Genomic DNA, 22,601 nt, shown 5'->3' with positions numbered 1-22,601 from the left:
AAGCAAAAGTCATCTATTTTATAATCAAGATGCTAAATCTTTCTTTTTTCTTCAATTAGAATTATACCTTCCTTATCTTTCTAGCATTTTCATTATTTATATATATATATATATATATATACGCGTTATTTCAAAATAATTGTCATTTTAAAAAATTAAGCTATGATTAATTATTTGTTTCTATCTTTACTCTAGAGATTGATATTATTAATAATGTGGTGAAAAATGATAGTAGTATAAATTTAACCAAATAGCAATTAAGGATAATTTAGTCAAATTACTCTTTTGATTACGTAATATTTTTTAAAATGCATATTGAAAAAAATATGACAAGTAAAATGGACCGGAGGGAGTATTCTTATTATAGAGTTTTTTTAGTATCCGATTATAGAAAATATCTTTCAGATTAGGTGTTAGTGTGTACACATTTATATTATTTCTTTATAAAACACCTATTTTCTAAATATATAGGTAGTCAATTTTATATTATATTAAATTGTTTTCAAATGAAGAAAGAAGTAAGAAACAATTTTTTTAAGATTTTTGGTTGTTGAGTTGTTGGTTAGCTTGCAAGTTTCGAATGGTGAATTAGCTAACAATTTGTTGTGACATGTTTTAGGCCTTTTTTTGCTTTTGATTCATGTAGTGTTTTTTGATAGCTAAGAAACAATGTTTTTAGTAGTTTTTTTTCTAATGGATCTTATCGTTCTTTTTGTGTTTTCGCTTTTAAATATAATGTCTACAATGAAAAAAATGAATAAAAAATAATAATTTTTTTTATTACTGATGAGGTCCTTCAAAACGAAGATAATCATACATTACACCTTGAAATGGGCTAAGAGCCAATATTTGTGAAAGAAAAATAGTGTTTGCTCCATTGACAAGCAATTTTCCTTGTATTCCAATGCTATAAATCCAATATAATCCATGAATTCCATGTCTTGCAATTGCATTACTTCCCCCTATTTGTCCTGTTGTAAAATGAGGTGTTTTTGCATTTTCGTAGTTGACACGAACCTTAAGAAAAAAAAAGATCTATGTAAGTTATATTGAACAAAATTTATCTAGTCACGTTAGTTTAGTTAGAAAATAATATTTCGAATATCATTATGATATATACACGTATGTTACTCGTTATTGTTAGATTTTCCAAAACTATATCATTTTTTATGAACCCGAGCAATATAACATATATTTGAAATAATATTAAGTCAAAGTAATTAAAAAGGGTATATAAATACATACTTGAAGTTCAGCTTGTGAAGCTGCAGCAATAGCCAATTGGAGAGTGTAATTTGAAGCATTACTAACATTGGCAAGATTAAATATAATTTTCCATGTAATAGCTTTATATGTATTGTTTCCAATTTTCCTGAAGAAAACAAAAATCCATCAATTTTTTTTTACATCGATGTTTCATGGTATGTTCTATATATACAATTTAGTATAGCAATCAAAAAAATCAAAGCAAATGTCATTATTATAAAAAGATTTGACTGTATAAACGAGCTTACCTTGTAACATGAGCATAAAACCAATCTCTTGAGTAGTTACTAGTCTCAACATTGTAGACAAGATCAGTTTTAGGATACAAAACACTATATTGTTTCCACAAACCATATTGTCTAAATCTACAAATCAAAATAAAATAAACCACAATTAATTTTTTAAAAAATTATAAAAAGTGTATTTTTGGAACTTACCTTGATTCAGAATTATTTTTGTATTTGTGAACTTTGAATTGTGGAGGTGGATTTGGAATAAAAAATTCAGCAGCAGTTCTATCTGGTACACCAATTTCCCAAATTGTAACTCCATTTCTTGGAGGATTATACAATAAATCACCTAATTTAATATTTGAACCTATACATAGGTACACACACAAAAAAAAATTTAGAAAATATTGTTTAGAATTAGGAAAAAATAACAAGTGAGTTATTAAGAAAATAAAAATAAAATTAACCTGGAGTAACATTTACAATTGAAGTGTATTTATAATCTCCAAGAACTCCTGGGATTGTTGCATACAAATTATATGTACCGGATATGACATTTTTTATGGTGAAATTTCCATTATCATGAGTTTTTGTCCAAAATTGATAACCCTGGAGAATATAAAACGAAATGAAATTTAAAAGAATAATAAATCTATATATATATAATTAAAGTATTCTTCAAATTTTTTTTATATAAATAATATAATTATTTAATTAACCTTACTTTGTTTTCTCTTTGCCAAGATCCAGCTTCTCCTAGTGGTGCTAATCCTATATAAGCATTGGATGCTGGCACAATATGTTTACTGATAAAACTTATAAAACAAAAACACAAAATAAATAATCAATTAGTTATGTCTCAGTCTCAAATTAATTGAAATGATTATATGAATCGTTTATTCGGATATTAGGTATTCTACGTATAGATAATAACTATCTTTAATTTAAATTAGTCAAGACTCATTTTACTATAGATACGTGTGTCGCTATATATTATGTCAAAAGAATCCTAGGTCTTATCGACAATCCTCTTATGGATATTGGCTATATATATTATACCAATCAACCTAGTATGGCTAAGGTTAGAGTGTATGTAGACAAGACATTGAGGTTAATTAAAGATCTCGAAGTGTTAGTAACCTTTTGGGATCACGTACCATATTTTTATTAAACAATAGATATCATATAGGATCAAAACGAATAAAGGTACATATGATAAAGTTTATTTTGATAATTTTTTCCGCCAATGATATATAACCAAATCAAGATCAGATGGGACGACCACTAAGAAGCCAAAGCAAAACTACCATAGGAAAGCTTGCCCCCCCCCCCCGGCCCTAGCTCTCTCTCTCTCTCTCTCTCTCTCTCTCTCTCTCTCTCTATATATATATATATATATATATATATATTGATAATTTCCCCCATAAATAATATATAGTCAAATCAAGATCAGATGGGACGACCATTAAAAAGCCAAAGCAGAATTACTATAGGAAAGTCTGCCCCCGCTATATATATATATATATATCGTTGATAATTTCCCCATCAATGATATATAGCCAAATCAAGATCAGATGGGACGACCATTAAGAAGCCAAAGTTATAGGAAAGTTTGCCCCCGCTATATATATATATATATATATATATATATATATATATATATATATATATATATATATATATATATATATATATATAGGGTAAAAGATGTACCTGTCATTAACAAATAGCTTGCCACTAACAGTTCCTCTTTGATTAGATTTGATGTAGTCTTCTGAAACTGGAAATTCATATGGCCAACTTGTAGCTTCTTGATTCATCTGTAAATTTGGTTAATATGATTAGGCACAAAGTTTACGAAATATGTGTAATGCCTTAAAATGTGATGTCCATGATAGATCGTAAAGGGTGCAAATTATATCTTAAGCGAATTCACAATATGAGAGCAAAAAAAAGTTTAAAAGGCTTATAAAAACGAGTTCAGAATTAACTGTTGCGAAATTGTCATTAGGGTTAAAACCCAATGGACAAATACCTAAATAGCTGAACCAAGATTGTTACATATCTAAACATGTCATGTTTAATGCTCAGAGTACTGAATAAAGATAGTCGATTATTTTTCTTATTTAAAAAAAAATGGACTAAAAAAGGAAAAGTAAGACACATAAACTGAAATCGAAACGATATAAAATAGTAAAAACTGTATACATACTCTTGTCTTAGCATCATTCCACAGTATAGAAGGATTTTCCTTAGCTGCAGCATTTGAATTTAAATACACAAAAACAGGACCAATAACTTTTTTCCATGGTTCTCCTTGTCCAAATTTAATTGCTAAATCCTCTCCAGCATAATGTGTACTCACAAATATCTTGCAATTATGAATAAATAAATAAATAATTAGTAGCAAGTTACATTAATTATTATATATATATATATATAATTTAATTAAGTAATTAGTGACTTACACTAAGTACAGTTGGACCAATATGTGTAGTAAGGTCTTGTCTAAAAGGTCCTCCAGTACGATATTCATTACTTGGATTAATCATCCAAAATCCTAATGGTGGACTAGTAGAACTAACCCATCCATAAACTTTACCATCTTTATTATCACTTGCATAGAAATACTTGTCATCCACCTGCATAATTAAGTGTAAAAAATCATCATTAAAGTATTATTAATTATATTGTTATCAACTATCAATATGTACACCATCAAAAATCGTGACAAATTGAATAGGATCATATATCTCCACCCTTAATCTGGAATTTAGAATTTAGCATTTGGTTGTAGTTTTGAAAATTGTAAGTTTTGAATTTAAAGTTTGGATTCTAAAGTGGATCATATGTACATATTCAGTTAATTTCTCAATAAACATATTGAATTTTGTCGAATCTGTACTTTCTATGATAGCTAGCTTTGGACTTGCATATAGTGTATGTGTGAAAAAATGACTTGATCGAGTATGTAAATTATATTCCTTCTGTTTCATTTTATGTGACACTATTTCTTTTTTGGTCAGTTCCAAAAAAAATGTCATTTTTCTTTATATGGTAAGTAAATAAAAGTACAATTTCTCATTTATCCTTGTTGAATCACTTAATTTTAATGATAGTACTTAATACATTTATTAGGAGAGAAAAAAATGAATCTACATTTTGACTTTTTTTTTAAGGACAATTTAATAAATATTTTAAAGTTTTCATTTATTTCTTAAACTTCATGCACAGTCAAATTATCACGTAAAATGAGACGGAAAAAATACTAATTATAGAATCGTACCTCTCCATTTAAATTTGGATTAGTCGAATTAGTGAGATGAACAGCTTCTTTATAGTCAAGAACTTGACCCTTCTTTCGATCCATTGATGTTGGCATGACACGTTGCCTCTCATCAGAAACAGCCATATAATAAAACCTATATACATAAATATACAACTTCAATATACTATATATTTATTTTTATCCAATTCAAAATTAAAATAGTTATTTTAAAGAGCAAATTACATAAATCATAAGATACAGTATATTTTATGCATGATACATTAATCTGATTTATTTTATAAATGATACACTAATTTGATGAGTGAGATACACTAATTTGATGTGCAAAATACATTTTATACATGATACACTAATCTGACGCACGAGATACACTAATGTGATGCGCGAGATACATTATTTGGAAGCACGAGATACATTAATATAATGTGCGAAATTTAGGAATTTTGGAAATTTATAAAACTTATAAGAGATAATGATAATAAGTAAACTAAAAGGTGAAATTTTTTCATAATTAATCCTATTTTGAAAGAAATATCTTTTTCATTAATGATATTTTAGACATTAAAAAAATAAAATACATACATGTTTTCTTGAAGCTTGAACACCAGCCTGAGATTTTGTATATACGAAATTGGCCATCCTTTTAAACGTTCAACGATTGAATACGTATAAAATCCAGATGTATTGCGTAGTATTATAAACCTGAAATTAATTATTCTCTATATATCAATATATTGTTATAGGAACCAAAAGATAACATCATGATAGAAAAGTTGATCGTATATTCAGACAATATAATATTATTTTTGCGCTATTAAAATCGCATAAAATATAATTTCGAAAAAAGGAAATACTTACCTTTTATCAATGTTTAGGGGAGGTTCATTTGATTGAGAAGCATTCCATGTTCTTTTAAATGAAATTTCTGTCTGATTTTCATTATTAATTATCACCTCAAAACTTGTTCCTGAAAGCCTGCAAAATAAAAAATATATTTAACTTAATTTTTAATTTTATACTATTATCGTATTATCGTATGAATAGAATCCTTTCGTTTTTAATTATATAAGTCTCGAATTTAATATTAATGAACTCTACATAGTGTTAGACTTTTAACAAACACTAATTCTTAGTAGATTTCGTCAAAAATCAGACTATTGAAAATGTTATTCTTATTAATACAGAACGTCTATTGAAAATTCCCATGAAACAGATTTTCTTATAAAAATAATATTTAGTACACCGAATTATCCTTTAATAATCGAAGAAAAAACTTACTTTGCTCGAGTAGTACTAGGTCCGGTGTTATTCCAAATAATATCCCAATACCTGAAATAAACATAATAAAGTATTATAAGTAATTATCTTCTAAATTAGATAAAAATCTAAATTATTAATCGAAGTTTAACGATTACTTAATTTACCCTCTATTGGTTTCTACATTGTGGGTGGATAGTAGATTTTGGACCCCACCATATGATATGCCAGTGACATCACCATGTGGTTTTGATAAAGTTATATTAAAAATTTCATTGCTCATCGTGATCTGTAAAAATTTAAATTTGGGTGATAAAATTAATCAACGTATCGATATTAAATATCGTTATTTTATACTAAGATCTAATTAAAAAGAGTAAACTTATATACATGTTTAGGTTGTATGTCCAATTTGAGTGCTGATGTCATTGTCGATCTTTGCCTGTTTTAAGAAAAAAGAAATAACAAAGTTAGGTAAATGTTTAATATTTATAATTTAATTGAATAACAAACTTAAGCAATTAATTTTCGAAATTTAAATTATAAAATAAAAAAGATAATGTGACTTCGAAAATCGTCTTTATATTATAATAAAAAAGATAATGTATGCCCTTCTTTCATATTCCAATTAACGAAATTATTTTTTTAAAAAAAAATTAAATTTTATATGATGTGCCAACATTACAAACAAAACAAAAAATTCTTACCCTAAACCCAAAATTTCCTCGATAAATAATATAAGAGTAGTTTTGATCCTTTTTCGTCGAATAAAACTGACATAAACTTACCCATTGTGAGGATGACAATCAGCTACAAGGAAGAACAACAAAGCAACCATAGTCACATCCAACACATGTACACTTAATTGCTTATATCTCCCCATTATCTGCATTTTCACTATAAAAAAATAAACTTTTTTAAAAAAAATTGATTCAATTAAAAATATAGAATATAATAAGATCAAAAGAAAAGTACAAGGTGACTTTTTTCGTCTATCAAATCCTTAATGAACATATATAGTTGTATCTGATACTGATATAATAATCGAGATATATAAAAGTTAGTCAGATCTCATTGTCACGAGGGTAAAAACATGAAAATTGATCCATATAATAACAAAAAGAAAGAAAAAAATTAGAAAAGAAGTTTCATACCTCTAATTTGCTAATCTTCTGTATATGTAAATACTATATTTGTACTGTATTATGCTTTTATATAAGTTTTGAAATCTGTCATTAAATTAGATAATTTTCATTTAAAGCTAAATCTTAGAGGAGATTATATTTGGCCAATAATAATGAAAGAAACAAGTCATATTTTCTTAAGGAAAGTCAAAGTAACTATAGTAGACAATAAATTAGCTTTAAATAAAGTAGATACTAAATCATTCCAATAAAATGCCAAATCAAATTTTTATATTAGATTTAATTTTTCAATATGTTCTTCATTTCAAGAAAAATAAAATATTGCCAGTTAATGGATTTCAAAAGAGGAAATTTCATAAATAAGGAGTAAAATCAGAGTTGTAAAATAAACGGATTGCGTTAAATTTAGGAAGGAATTGGTTAAAATGAGCTGAGTTAATAAGTGAGCGAATCAATAGTTACTTAGGCTGATATACAACTCATAATCTAACCTCGCTAATTCTTACTAAATTAGTAAATATTAAGAGAATTTTACACAATTTTCATAGTGTTATAATTAATTATATCTTATATCTGCTCTTTTCCTAGCTAATTATAAAAATTCTTTAAATTCAATTTGGATACATCCCAAAATAACAAGATACATCGTGTTTCGATTTGGATGCTTTCTTCAACATTTTGATACATTACGTCTCGATTTTGAATATATCACTTAACGTCCCGATAAGTCGAATAAAGCGATGTATCCGAAAATAGGAGTGACTAGGATCTTTTGTAAAAATTTTAAATGATAGAAAATTTTTAAAAATATGATAAAAGAAATTGTGTATAAGTAATTTTTTTCAATTTTTAATTTCTTTGTTTCTACTTTTATATTTTTTCAGTATCTAATAAAAATTATTATTTTTTAATTACAACTCGATATAACATGTCAAAACAAAAATAATTTAATAAAATTTCTCATACGTCAATTTAAGCTATATATCAAGCTAATTTCAATATGCTTAAATGACCTAAGCTGATAAAAATAAAAGGGAATAATAACTCATCCAAATAAAAATAGTTTAAACAAATTATATTTTTAAAGGTTAATTTTATCACGTCTCAAACAATAATTATACAAAATGTTGTGATTGAAGTTATATGATGATCTTAGAGAAATTTATATTATATTGTATATATTAAATTGGAGGGTAAAAATATTCCTATAGTTAAATTTTCAATAAGACGTCCTTTGGAAATTTGCATTTTTTTTAATAATATTGCATAAATTTGACTTAATCAGGCTAGAAAAACTATTCATATTTATTGTAAATAAAATAAATATAAATATATTGGATGCTAATATCAATTGAGTCTTATCAACAATTTTACTTGGTCTTAAAAGTATATTATTATAAGTATGACATATATATACTTAATATGTGCTTAATTCACTTTTCGCTTTTTTAATTATTTCAACCCTTGTCAATCTTGTCATTCTTTCACTTTTAAATATAGTATTTATAACAAAAAAAAAAATAGTTAAACCGTGAATCAAATAACATAGTCATTTTATTACTGATTAGGTCCTTCTAAACGAATATAATCATACATTATACCTTCAAATGGCGAGAGACCACTTGATTGTATAAGAAAAATAGTGTTTGCTCCATTGACAAGCAATTTGCCTTGTATTCCAATGCTATAAAGAAAATATAATCCATGAATTCCATGTCTTGCGATAGCATTACTTCCTCCTATATTTCCAGTTGAAAAATGAGGTTCTTGTAATTTTTCATCGTTAATAATAAGAACCTTTAAAAAAAAATCAAAAAATAAACTTTAGCTCATTCGAGATATAATATGTTCTATACTTCTCAAATTATTCAATAATAATATCATATATATTTTTATAAAATATTATAATCTTAATAATATTTTTAAAAATTCGAACAACATCAGAAATAATAAAAGCCAAGAAATTAAAGGGGATATAAATACATACATGTAGGTCAGCTTCCTCAGCTGCAGCAAGAGCCAATTGGATTGTGTAATTTGAGGCAATATTAACATTGGCAAGGTTAAATATAATTTTCCATGTAGTACCGTTATATGTATTAATTCCTATTTTCCTGCAAAAAAAAAAAAGACCAATTAATTTTATATTAAAATATTTTATCTAATGATTTTTTAAAAAAAATGGTCGATATATATATACAATCAGATTTTTTTTTTATTATCAATTAACAATCATTCGTGTTAGGTTTTTCATGGAACTGATCTTTCATGTTATGTTTTATGTAAATAACAAAAATTTACTATAGCAATCAAAATATATCGAAGCAAATGACGTTATTATATAGAAATTTGACTGTATAAATGAGCTTACCTAGTAACTTGAGCATAAAACCAATCTTTAGAGTAATTGCTAGTCCCAACATTGTAGACAAGATCATTTTTAGGATATAAAACACCATATTGTTCCCACAAACCATATTGTCTAAATCTGCAAACCAAAATTTAGAGTAAATAAACAACAAAAAGGATTACAATTAATTAGTACTTTAATAAATAAAATAAAAATATTTATGAAACTTACTTTGTTTCAGAATTATTTTTGTATTTGTGAACTTTGAATTGTGAAGGTGGATTTGGAATAAAAAAATTCAGCAGCACTTCTATCTGGTATACCAATTTCCCAAATTGTATCTCCATTTCTTGGAGGTTTATAAATCAAAGTACCTAATTTAATATTTGAACCTATAATGAAAAAAAATAGAAATTATTGTTTAGAATTAAGATTTAGTAACAGAATGAGTAATTAAGTAAAAAAAAAAAGTAAAATTAACCTGGAGTAACTTTTATATTTGAAGTGTATTTGTAATCCCCGATAAAACCTGGAACTGTTGCATACAAATTATATGTACCGAATATGACATTTTCTATGATGAAATTTCCTTTACCATCAGTTTTAGTCCAAAACTGATACCCCTGTTGATTAAAAAAAAAATAATGAAATTAAAATATTAATAAATTTACATAATTAAAATATTCTTTAACTTTTTTTTATATAAATATTATACTTAATTAATTTTACTTTGTTTTCTGTTTGCCAAGATCCAGCTTCTCCTGGTGGTGATAATCCTACATAAGCATTGGATGCTGCCACATTTTGTTTACTGATAAACCTTTTTAAATAAAAACACAAAAAAAAAATATTAATCGGTTAACAAATAGATATTATTATAAATAATAATATTTGTACGTGTTCAGTATAATCTCATAAATGATAAAAAGACGTACCCGTCATTGACAAATAGCTGGCCTCTAACAGTTCCTCTTTGGTTAGATTTGATGTAGTCTTTTGAAAGTGCAAAATTCATAAGGCCAAACTTGCAACTTCTTGATTCATCTGTATATTTGGTTAACGTAATTTGACACAAAGTTTACGAATATATATATTACGGGAATATGCACATATTTGGTACATATCTTTTGGGAATATTGGGAATATTTGATTGGAATATAATCTTTGGGTAAATATCTTGTAATTAGGCATAATTGATGTAATTGGTTGTTGTTTCCTTGATTCTAGGGAATTAGGCTGTATGTAAACATATATATGCTTTGCACTGTTAATGACAGAAGCAAGCAATTGCCATTAATTTCTTCATGGTATCAGAGCAGGTTGATTTTTTCTCCAAAAAAAAAAAAAAAAAAAAAAAAAATTATAATAACTTTGAAACTTATCTGCCATGGCCGGTGATGATGGTGTACCACCACCACCACCTTCAAAAATTGAAATTCACAATCCCTTTTACCTCGGTGCACATGATAGGCCGGGGGATTTTATAACACCTATTAGACTCAAGCTTGATAATTTTGATTCTTGGTCACATGCTGTTAAAGTTGCTCTCTCCTCTCGTCGTAAGTTTGGTTTTCTTGATGGTACGATCGTGAATGCTGTATCTCCTGCAACAAAGGAGGATTGGATTGTAGTCCATTGTATGCTCGTATCATGGCTCATGAATACGATCGATCCCGAGGTAAAATCTATGCTTTCCAATTATGATAATGCAAAACGGTTGTGGGATGATTTGCACGAACGATTTTGTGTTGTGAATGGACCTCGGATTCATCAACTGAAATCTCAAATTAATAAATGTGAGCAAACTAAAACCATGTCTGTTGCAATTTATTATGGGAAATTAAAGGTTTTGTGGGATGACCTTGCAAATTTACAACCTTTAATTAATTGTAATTGTGGTAAATGTTCTTGTAATGTGGGCAAGCAACATGAAAAACGACGAGAAGATGATATGTTGCAACAATTTCTGCTTGGTTTGTATTCGGAGTATTATGCGCAGATTAGGTCTAATATACTTGCTCAAGATCCTTTGCCATCATTGAACAAAGCCTATCAACAAGTGTCTCAAGAGGAGCTTGTTCGTGGCCTTGCTCGTGTTCAAGACGACCCCTCATCTGCTGTAGGGTTCGCTGTTCGTGCGACAACAGGTCAAGGTCGTGGTTCAAATGATAAGCATGTCACGAATAAGCCTGTGTGTAGCTATTGCAAGAAGCCAGGCCATCTTGTTGCTGATTGTTATGCTCTCCAAGTATGTACTCATTGCAAGAAGCGAGGACACAATGTTAGTCGATGTTATGAGCTTAATGGGTACCCTGAAGGTTATACTCCGGGAGATCGAGGAAACAAACCCACCACGACCAGTCACGGCCGTGGGGTGGCGCGTGCCAATGCCACAGCCGGCAGCAGCCCCTCTCCACCTCTTCCGCCATCAAATTCATCCAAGTCTACTACTCCTTCGTCTTCACATGGTCAAGTTTTTTCAGATGAACAATGGAAAGCAATTGTGGGATTTTTTGGTAATTCTAATATACCGGAAAATCGCCTGAGTGGTAAGTTTGATAATACTTCTTGGATCATTGATACAGGAGCGACTCATCATGTAACTGGAGAAAAATCTTGGTTGTTTGACATTAAACAATTACATTGTCCTGTTGGTTTACCAAATGGGGACACTGTTATTGCATCAATGGAGGGATCAGTTTATTTGTCAGATACGATCACTCTAAATCATGTTCTTTATGTTCCTAACTTAAGCTGTAATTTACTTTCGGTTTCACAACTTAATGATAATTTGCAATCAATTGTCACATTTAATTCTGATATGTGTTTGATACAGGACCAAATGAAGGCTCTGATTGGAACGGGAGTTAGGCGGGATGGACTATACTACTTCAGCAAACCAGAGGTGGTGTCTGCAGTTGAAGCTACATCTGATGTGGAATTGTGGCATAGGCGAATGGGACACCCTTCTGAGAAAGTAGTTAAGTTACTTCCTCCTGTTAGTCGGTCTAAGACTAGTTTGAATAAAGGATGCGAAGTATGTTTTCGTGCTAAGCATCACAGAGACAGATTTCCTTTGAGTAATAATAATTGTTCTAGAATATTTGAGAAAGTTCATTGTGATTTGTGGGGTCCTTATAGACATGAGTCCTCGTGTGGTGCTCGTTATTTTTTGACTATTGTTGATGATTTTTCAAGGGCTGTATGGATTTATTTGATGGTTAATAAAACGGAAGTTTTTTCTATGTTTATGACTTTTGTCGCTATGGTTGATAGACAATTTGGTCAAAGTATTAAAATTGTACAAAGTGATAATGGTACTGAATTTAAATGCTTATTCAATTTTTTCCGAGATACTGGTGTTATTTTCCAATCCTCTTGTGTGGGTACACCTCAACAAAATGGGAGGGTAGAAAGGAAACATAAACACATTTTGAGTGTGGGGAGAGCGTTGCGTTTTCAAGCCAACTTGCCTATTTATTTTTGGGGAGAGTGTGTCCTTGCAGCAGCCCATTTAATAAACCGCACTCCAACTCCTATCCTGCAAAATAGAACACCCTTTGAAATTCTGTTCAATAAATTACCCAATTTTGATGTTATCCGCACCTTTGGATGTCTTTGCTTTGCTCATAATCAGAAAACAAAAGGGGACAAGTTTGCTAGTAAAAGTAGGAAATGTGTGTTTGTGGGGTATCCATTCGGGCAAAAAGGTTGGAGAGTGTATGATTTGGATGCAAAAGAATTTTTTGTTTCTAGAGATGTCAAATTTATTGAAGATGTGTTCCCGTTTAGTTCTCCCGATGATGTTAATATTGAGTCCAATGCGGATTATGTGGGTGAAATTCATGAAGATTTTGCGGACTTGGGTGTCTGTGATGAAGATTGTGGTGTGGAAATGCATAGTTGTGATCAAGGGGGGGAAGGAACGAGTCGTAACCATGGGAACCATAGGAACCAACCCGCAGCGTCTGCCCAGCAGCCCCAGCCCACGCAAACTGTCACGCAGCCTGATGCTGGCAGCAATGAACAGCAGCTTGAAGACCTACAACAGTCCACTGAAAATATGGGTCGTGGTTTCCGTACTAAGTATCCCTCGGTTAAGCTTCGTGACCATGTCACTCACACTGTTTTTGCTAGTAGTCCATCCCTCCCGGCTTCAGTTTCTGATCATCCTTCAGGTACTCCGTATCCTCTTGCACATTATATACATTGTGATAATTTTTCTGTAAATTACCGTAAGTTTGTTGCAGCTGTAGTTAGTAACAATGATCCTAAATCATTTAAGGAGGCAATGAGATATGAGGGTTGGAGACAGTCAATGAAAGAAGAAATACGAGCACTTGAAAACAATGGCACTTGGACCCTGGAGCTGCTTCCACCTGGTAAGAAAGCACTTGGCAGTCAGTGGGTTTACAGGACAAAGTTCTTGTCCAACGGTGAGATTGAAAGACTGAAATCTCGATTGGTTGTACTTGGAAATCATCAGCAGGCAGGTATTGATTATACTGAGACATTTGCTCCAGTTGCTAAAATGACTACTGTTCGTATTTTTTTAGCAATAGCAGCATCTAAGAATTGGGAACTTCACCAAATGGATGTTCACAATGCCTTCTTGCACGGTGATCTTGATGAAGAAGTCTACATGAAGTTGCCTCCCGGATTTGAGTGTTCCGATCCTAATATGGTTTGCAGATTAAGAAAGTCTTTGTATGGCTTGAAGCAGGCTCCCAGATGTTGGTTTGCAAAGTTAGTCACAGCTTTGAAAGAGTATGGCTTTCTTCAATCTTATTCAGATTATTCTTTATTTACATACACTAAGACAGGTATACAGATTAATGTCTTAGTCTATGTTGATGATATTGTGATCTCTGGGAATGATTCCGCTGCTTTGTGTACTTTCAAGTCTTATCTTAGTGATTGTTTCAAAATGAAGGACTTGGGTCCTTTGAAATATTTTCTGGGAATAGAGGTTGCTAGAAGTTCTGCAGGTCTGTTCTTGTACCAAAGAAAATATACTCTGGATATTATTTCTGAAGCAGGATTGTTAGGAGCTAAGCCAAGCGGATTTCCTATAGAGCAAAATCATAAGCTTGGCTTAGCCAGTGGTGATTTACTTGAAGATCCAGAATCGTATCGCAGGCTTGTTGGTCGATTGATATATCTTGCAGTTACTCGTCCAGATTTGGCTTATTCTGTTCATATCTTGTCTCAGTTCATGCAGGAACCCAGAACTGAGCATTGGGAAGCGGCCTTGAGGGTCGTTCGATATTTGAAAGGGACACCGGGTCAAGGCATTCTTTTGAGTGCAGATTGTGATTTAACTCTGCAGGGGTGGTGTGATTCAGATTGGGCAGCATGTCCACTTACTCGTCGTTCTCTTACAGGTTGGCTCGTGTTTCTTGGTAAATCTCCTGTATCTTGGAAGACAAAGAAACAGCATACTGTTTCTAGGTCCTCGGCTGAGGCAGAATATAGGTCTATGGCGGCCATCACTTGTGAGTTAAAATGGTTGAAAGGTTTATTGTTGAGTTTGGGAGTACATCATCCAAAGGCAATTAAGTTGTTCTGTGACAGTCAATCCGCTTTGCATATTGCGAAGAATCCTGTTTTTCATGAACGAACGAAGCACATAGAAGTTGACTGTCATTTTGTTCGGGATGCAATCAATGAGGGCTTAATTTCTCCATCTCATGTTCCTACATCTTCTCAATTGGCAGACATTTTTACTAAGGCTCTTGGTAAAATGCAGTTTGATAATTTACTCTCCAAGTTGGGCATTCATGATCCTCATGCTCCAACTTGAGGGGGGGTATTACGGGAATATGCACATATTTGGTACATATCTTTTGGGAATATTGGGAATATTTGATTGGAATATAATCTTTGGGTAAATATCTTGTAATTAGGCATAATTGATGTAATTGGTTGTTGTTTCCTTGATTCTAGGGAATTAGGCTGTATGTAAACATATATATGCTTTGCACTGTTAATGACAGAAGCAAGCAATTGCCATTAATTTCTTCAATATATATATATATGATCCATTAAAATGTGACGCCTATGATAGAAGTGTACATCACACCTTAATTGAATCCCACATTAGAGTATAGTGGAAGAATAAAGTTAGGAACCTTATTATAAAAATAAGTTAAAATATATATTTGGTTAACGTAATTTGACACAAAGTTTACGAATACATATATATATATATAATCTATTAAAATGTGACGCCTATGATAGAAGTGTACATCACACCTTAATTGAATCTTACGTCAGAATATAGTGGAAGAATAAAGTTAGGAACCTTATAATAAAAATAAGTTCAAAATTAACTGCTGAGTTACGTTGTCTTTAAGGTCAAAACTCAAAATCCAAGACACAAATCTGAATGAGACGTCTAGACTCAAAGCAGACAATATCTTAACAGTTGGATCATATGAACAGTTGGAGTGAAAAGAAGTACTAAATATAGGTAATGGATTATTTTTTCCGAACTAAAAAGAAAAGTAAGACACGTAAACTGAAATCGATACATACTCTTTTCTTTGCATCATTCCAAAGTATGGAAGGATTTGCCTTAGCTGCAGCATTTGAATTTAGATACACAAAAACAGGACCTAAAACTTTTTTCCATGATTCTCCTTGTTCAAATTTAATTGCTAAATCCTCTCCAGCATAATGTGTACTACAAAATACCTTGCAATTATAAATAAATAAAAAAAGGTAAATTTAATATAATTCTACACTAATTTTTTTTTATAGAAATTAATTTATTAATTAATGACTTACAGTAAGAACAGTTGGACCAACATGTGTAGTAAGATCTTGTTTAAGAGGACCTCCAATACGATATTCATTACTTGGATTAATCATCCAAAACCCTAATAGAGGATTAGTAGTACTAATCCATCCATAAACTTTACCATCTTTATCATCATTTGAATAGAAATACTTGTCATCCACCTATCGTAATTATGTGAAAAAAATCATGTATCGTTATCATCAGAAAAAAATCATGTATCGTTATCATCAGAATGAATATGATCATATTTCTGACACGTACCCTTAATCAAAGGCAATGGTTATGAATGTATAGTCAAAAACTAAATCAGTATTTAAAGTTTATGAATTTTGAATTTGGAGATCGAATTATGTAGTGGATCATATATGATATATATTTATTGAGTTAATTCACATGATACGAATGTTGAATATAAATTAGTCGATTTATAAATTTATTCTAATTACAAAATCGTACCTCTCCTTTTAAATCTGGATTAGTCGGATCAGTGAGAAGAACAGCTTCTTTGTAGCCAAGAACTTTGCCATTGTTTCTATCCACGTCTGTTGGCATGACACGTTGCCTCTCATCAGAAACAACCATGTAATTAAACCTATATACATTGATATACAGTTTTAATATACTATATATTTATATTTTGAAAAAAAAAAGTTTATTATTAATGATTGAGAAATTAAAATAAATAAATACATACATGTCTGTTTGAAGCCTAAACACAAGCCTGATATTTTGTATAGACGAAATTGGCCATCCTTTTAAACGTTCAACGATCGAATACGTATAAAATCCTGGTGTATCGCGTAGCATTATAAATCTGAAATTAATTCTTTATATATCAGTATATTGTTATAACGATCAAAAGATATTTAGAGAAATTAAAGAATTAAACAACGACGTTATTATAAAGAAGTTTAATCAAATAATTTTGATAATATAATATTATTTTCACGTTATTAGAATCGTGTAAAATATAATTTTAAAAAAAAATAAATACTTACTACCTTTTATCAATGTTTAGGGGAAGTTGATTTGATTGAGAAGCATTCCATTTTCTTTTAAATGAAAGTTCTGTCTGGTTTTCATTGTGAATTATTACCTCAAAACTTGTTCCTGTAAACCTGCAAAAATCAAAATTAAGTATATTGGACTTAATTTCAATTTATTATTGTTGTATGGGTAGAATTTCGTCATTCTTAATCATTATAAGTATCGGGGATAAGTCTTGTGAATGATAAATCTCGAGAGAGAATATTTCTTCCTTTAATGTAATCTACGCAACACAAATTTAAATGTAGAATGTCCGTGAGTATTAAACAAAAAAAAAATACTACATTAATAACAAATACAAATTTTCAATAGATTCCGTCAAAAATTGGCTTATTAGATTCAGTGAGATTTTTTACTATAACGTTCGTTGGAAATTCACATTTTATAATAGTGAAAATATATTCCAAAAAAGAGATAATAATAATTTTCAACTATCCATGATGTAACGTATTCAAACTATGAAATGCTAACTTATACATAAATACAAAATAAGACATCGTCATACAATAGATTCTTGCATTGTGGTTCGATCTTTCATTATACCTCACATATAATAAAATCTTAGTGTATCGAGCTGTTGTTTTTAATTACTTTGTCAAACATTAATTTGAGACAAGAAGATAAAACTATACTTTTTTGAAAAAATTGTACGAGGCTCAGTGTAACTCCAAACAGTATCCCAATACCTGAAATAGATATAATCAAAAGTATATTATTAGTGAGTAATTTCTACATTAAACAAAAATCTAAATAACTAATCAAAGTTTATAGATTAATTAATTACCCTCTATTGGTTTCATCATTTTGGATGGATAGTATATTTTGAACCCCACCATATGATATGCCAATGACATGGCCATCTGGTGTTGATAAAGTAATATTAAAGAATCTATTGCTCATAAATTTAAATTTTGAATATGTCTACTGCGATTAGAGATAACAAAATTAATTAGCACATAATTCGAAAGGTGTAAGCATATAGAATTTTCTTTTTTGTTGTTGCTAAATATAGGTTTTTACTTGATTAGGTTGTTTGTCCAATTTGACTGAGGGCATTGTTGTCAATCTTCGTCTGTTTTTATAACAAAAAAATAATAATAAAGTAAGGTGAATACTCATGATTTAAAATTATAACATATAAATAAATCACATTATACTAAAAAGGGTCATGTAACTCTCAAAAAATCATCTTGTATATAATGTCAAGAAACATGGATTTAAAAATCCAAACGAAAAAAGGTTAAGGATAATTTTGACCATTTTTCATTTCTATCGAGGATTAAAAATTGCTCTTCGATCATTTTTAAACGAGAGACAAAAATACTCCTCGATAAATAGTTTTAAGGACAATTTTGTCTATTTCCGTTAAATAAAAATTTAGAGACTTACCCATTGTGAGGATGACAATCAGCTACTATGAACAACAACAAAGCAACCATATATCTCAACATTTTCTGCATTTTCACGTTAAAAAATTCAATATATATAATTAAAAATATTTGATTTGAATCATTTATTTAATACAATCGCAAAAAAAAAAAAAATAGTTTATCGAAAACAAATTGTGAACACAGTTACCCAATACTAATGTATGTTACATACCTCTAATTTGCTAATCTTTTGTATTTGAAATAATATGTTTTTTTTTTCTGTATTAAGCTTATATATAAGTTTTGAAATTGCTAATTTAATTATATAATTTTCCTTAAATGTGAATCTTGAAAAAGATTATAGTTGACCAATGAAAAGAAAAGAAGCAAAATTCATTTACTTCTATATTCTATTATAAATATAGAAGAGTTAAATAGGAGGACGACCAAGGATAAAAATATAATTTCACACTAACAAAAATCTATTAAAAGAATAATAATTAATTCTAGAAACATATTTATATATATAAAGTGAATAATGATCAAGGGCAAAAATGTAATTTCACCCTAACAAAAATGACAACATAAAAATTAATTAGTTCTTGAAACATCTTAAGTTATTGTTATTACCGTTAGCTTATTTTGTTATTACTTCACTTTCTTTTCTTTTGTGAGTTATTGTGATATCTATTTTGTTATTACTCTATTTTACTATTACTTTAATTTAATTCTAAATATTTTTTTATTCATTATGCCTATAAAAAAATGGCTACCTTTTATATAAAATTTTATCATGAGTTAATTATTTTCATCTCTATTTGTCTCTAATTAATATACTTGAAAATAATAAGTGTGATAAAATTAATAATATAAATTAGATTGAAATTAAAGAAAAAAATGTTAAAAAGTAACTTTACAAATAAAAATGAATAGGATGATATATTTGTATTAAAGATGATCAATAATAAAATGTAATTTCATTCTAACAAAAATCTATTCAAAAATAAATAATTATAGAAACATTTATATATGAAGTGAATGATGATCAAAGGTAAAAATATAATTTCATGCAAGCAAAAATCTACCAATAATGATAACAAGAAAATTAAATAATTCTAGAAACATATTTAGTTATTATTATTAGTATTACCTCATTCTTGTTATTTCTTCATTTTCTTATGACTTATTGTGATATCTATTTATTATATGAAAGTAAATAAATAATGATTACGTTTGACTCTTAATAATTATATATCAAATATAATATTAGGTGGAAACAATCAAAAATAAAAGTTATATGCATATTTAAAATTTGTGTATTGAAATGTACTATAAACTTTATGATCTTAAATATGTTATATAGTAGAATTAAAATTCAGAAATTATTTTCTTTTGAAATAAAATAAAAAAATAAGTTTATATAAATTGAAAAGGAGGGAGTCATATATTAAAAATGAAATATATATATGTGTTATTATTAAAATGAGCTTTCATACAATTATTTATAAAAAAAAATCGTCTAGCTTCCTTCTATTAATTTGTGCATATATGTGGAGTTTTAAAGATTTAAATATTTTAATATAGAAATATAATGATTTGAAAACTTTAATTCTTCATTTTAATTTCTAATTTGTTACATATTTGAAAACTACATAGAGGATCTTAAAAATACAATGTAATAATTTAAGATACTTTTAGAAAAAATAGTTAAAAAAAACATAATGAAATTTGGTTAACTCCCTTATTTTTATCGAAACAAAAAAAAAGTTATATATATTGTTTGAAAATAATGTAAGAACTAAAAAATACTATGAATCACACTAAAATGACAATTAAAAATATGTGAGAATCATATAAGAAATTACGTTGACTTTCCTAATTCACTTGTATCACATAAAATAAAATAAATATAGTAACATATATTATTCGAAAACGATACATAAATCAACAATTAAAATATTTTTAAAAAACACATTCAAAAAATTTAGTTCACTTTTTTAAATTTCATTTGTATCACATGAATTGAAGAAAAAAAAACTAACATACGTTGGGCCTGCGCTGGCGCAAACACCTGATGTCTAGTTTTCCAAATAAAAGTCAATTAATAGTAATTTAACATAAAAAAAAAAAAACATTGCAGGAAATGCTATTACAATAAAGATGTCAATTTAATTTTTTTCATTAAATTTAGCTTCTTATATGTTCTACATTTCAAGAAAAGAAAATATTGTCATTTCATATATAATATAGCGACAAATCGAAGTTTAGTAATAGATAACGCGCAAATACACTTATTATTTTCACAGGTATAAATAATTACATAAAGATATTGTATACGCGAAAATACAATTTAACACGCCAATAATGTATACACTCACAAATACACTTATAAGCTGCACAAATACATACAATTACCCAAAGATATTGTATATCTCGCTCTATATATACTATATACCTCTTGATACAATGTATTCCTCTACGTTTTTTTAATTAAAATGTTGTTCATTCTGTTTCAAAAAGAACGATTTAATTTCCTTTTTAGTCTGTTTCAAAAAAATTGACCATTTTCCTTTTTTGGCAATACTTTAACTTTAATTTTCCACGTGACATGTTTAAGACCATAAGATTAAAGGACATTTTGATACATTTGACATAACTTTAATTTTGAACTACAAGATTAAAAATTCTTTTTTCTTTTTTTTAAACTCCGTTCCAAATCAAACTAGGTCAATTTTTTTTAAATAGAAGAAGTATTATGTTTCGTAATTAAGTAAAATATGGATATATATTGTTTGTAAATTACTTTAAGGAATTTCTTTTTCAAATTCTGACAATGGAGGTCTTGTCATACAAAGTGCAGGCCTGTGGATGAAAGGGCCTGAGCAAATTGGGCCCTATTCTAATGGCCCATTAATATTTGTTTTTATTAAATTTGCATTCCATTAGATTATGCATATAAATAGAGTGGACATTTTGACATGACACTCACTCATTAGCAGCCAAGTATTAAAAAGTTCCAACTTCCAACTCACACACTTTTTTGTAAAAACAAAATCGATAAAAAAAAAAATTCACAATCGCTATTCTTTGAGCGTACACAAGGTAAATTATATTTTTATTATATAGTTTGCAAGATTACATAGGAGAAGTAAAAGATATTAGATAAGTCACGTGTGATAATCTGATTCAGAAGATCAAAACTCTTAGTATCGTGAGCAAAGGGTTTCGACTTTCGAACTTGAAACCTCCATTACGAAAGTCGCAAGTTAAATCATTTGAGCTACCGCGAAGGAGGAAACATAGTAGTTTGCATTTATAGAAGTGACTATAGTTTGTTTGATATCTTTTTTATTTTACGAGTAGTTAGTCTAAATTTAAAATTTTTGAATTTTACATATACCGGCTTTATTAACTTGTGAAATAAAATTTTAAAAATATAGTATAACACGATTCTCATTTGATCAAAACTTTAGTATAGATATCGAATATTCGAGAAAAAGAAGTTGTGACTAGCTCCTTGCATATGGACAATTAAGTTGTGATGAGGATTGCGGTGGTTATATAACATTATTATTATTATTATTATTATTATTATTATTTATATGTTTTTTGTTGTAGGTGATGAATTGAAGTGATATAATATATAGTAATATTATTTGTTGGCCATAACATAACAACAAACAAATTAATACAATGACGATTTCCCCCATAAGACTTTTTGGAATAGTGATGAAATGCTTCATGAAAATATGATAACGATAAGGTTTGGTGGTAGTAATATCTTTGGATTTTATATAACTTCTTTACTAAAAATAGAAAAGAAAAAATATAACAAGAAACAATAA

The 22,601-nt window shown here is 28.7% G+C and overlaps 2 pseudogenes; both read right to left on the bottom strand.

Moving 5' to 3' along the window:
• Nucleotides 1-758: 758 nt before the first annotated feature.
• Nucleotides 759-4,908, bottom strand: LOC109118834 (uncharacterized; annotated as a pseudogene).
• Nucleotides 4,909-6,874: 1,966 nt separating this feature from the next.
• Nucleotides 6,875-18,286, bottom strand: LOC101266590 (uncharacterized; annotated as a pseudogene).
• Between the last annotated feature and the right edge of the window lie 4,315 nt (nucleotides 18,287-22,601).

The sequence above is a fragment of the Solanum lycopersicum genome, chromosome 11 (genome assembly GCF_036512215.1).
Source record: "Solanum lycopersicum chromosome 11, SLM_r2.1".
In the NCBI taxonomy this organism is placed as follows: Eukaryota; Viridiplantae; Streptophyta; class Magnoliopsida; order Solanales; family Solanaceae; genus Solanum; species Solanum lycopersicum.
Note: the sequence above shows the minus strand (reverse complement) of the source record. Positions and strands in the feature narration are given on the sequence as shown.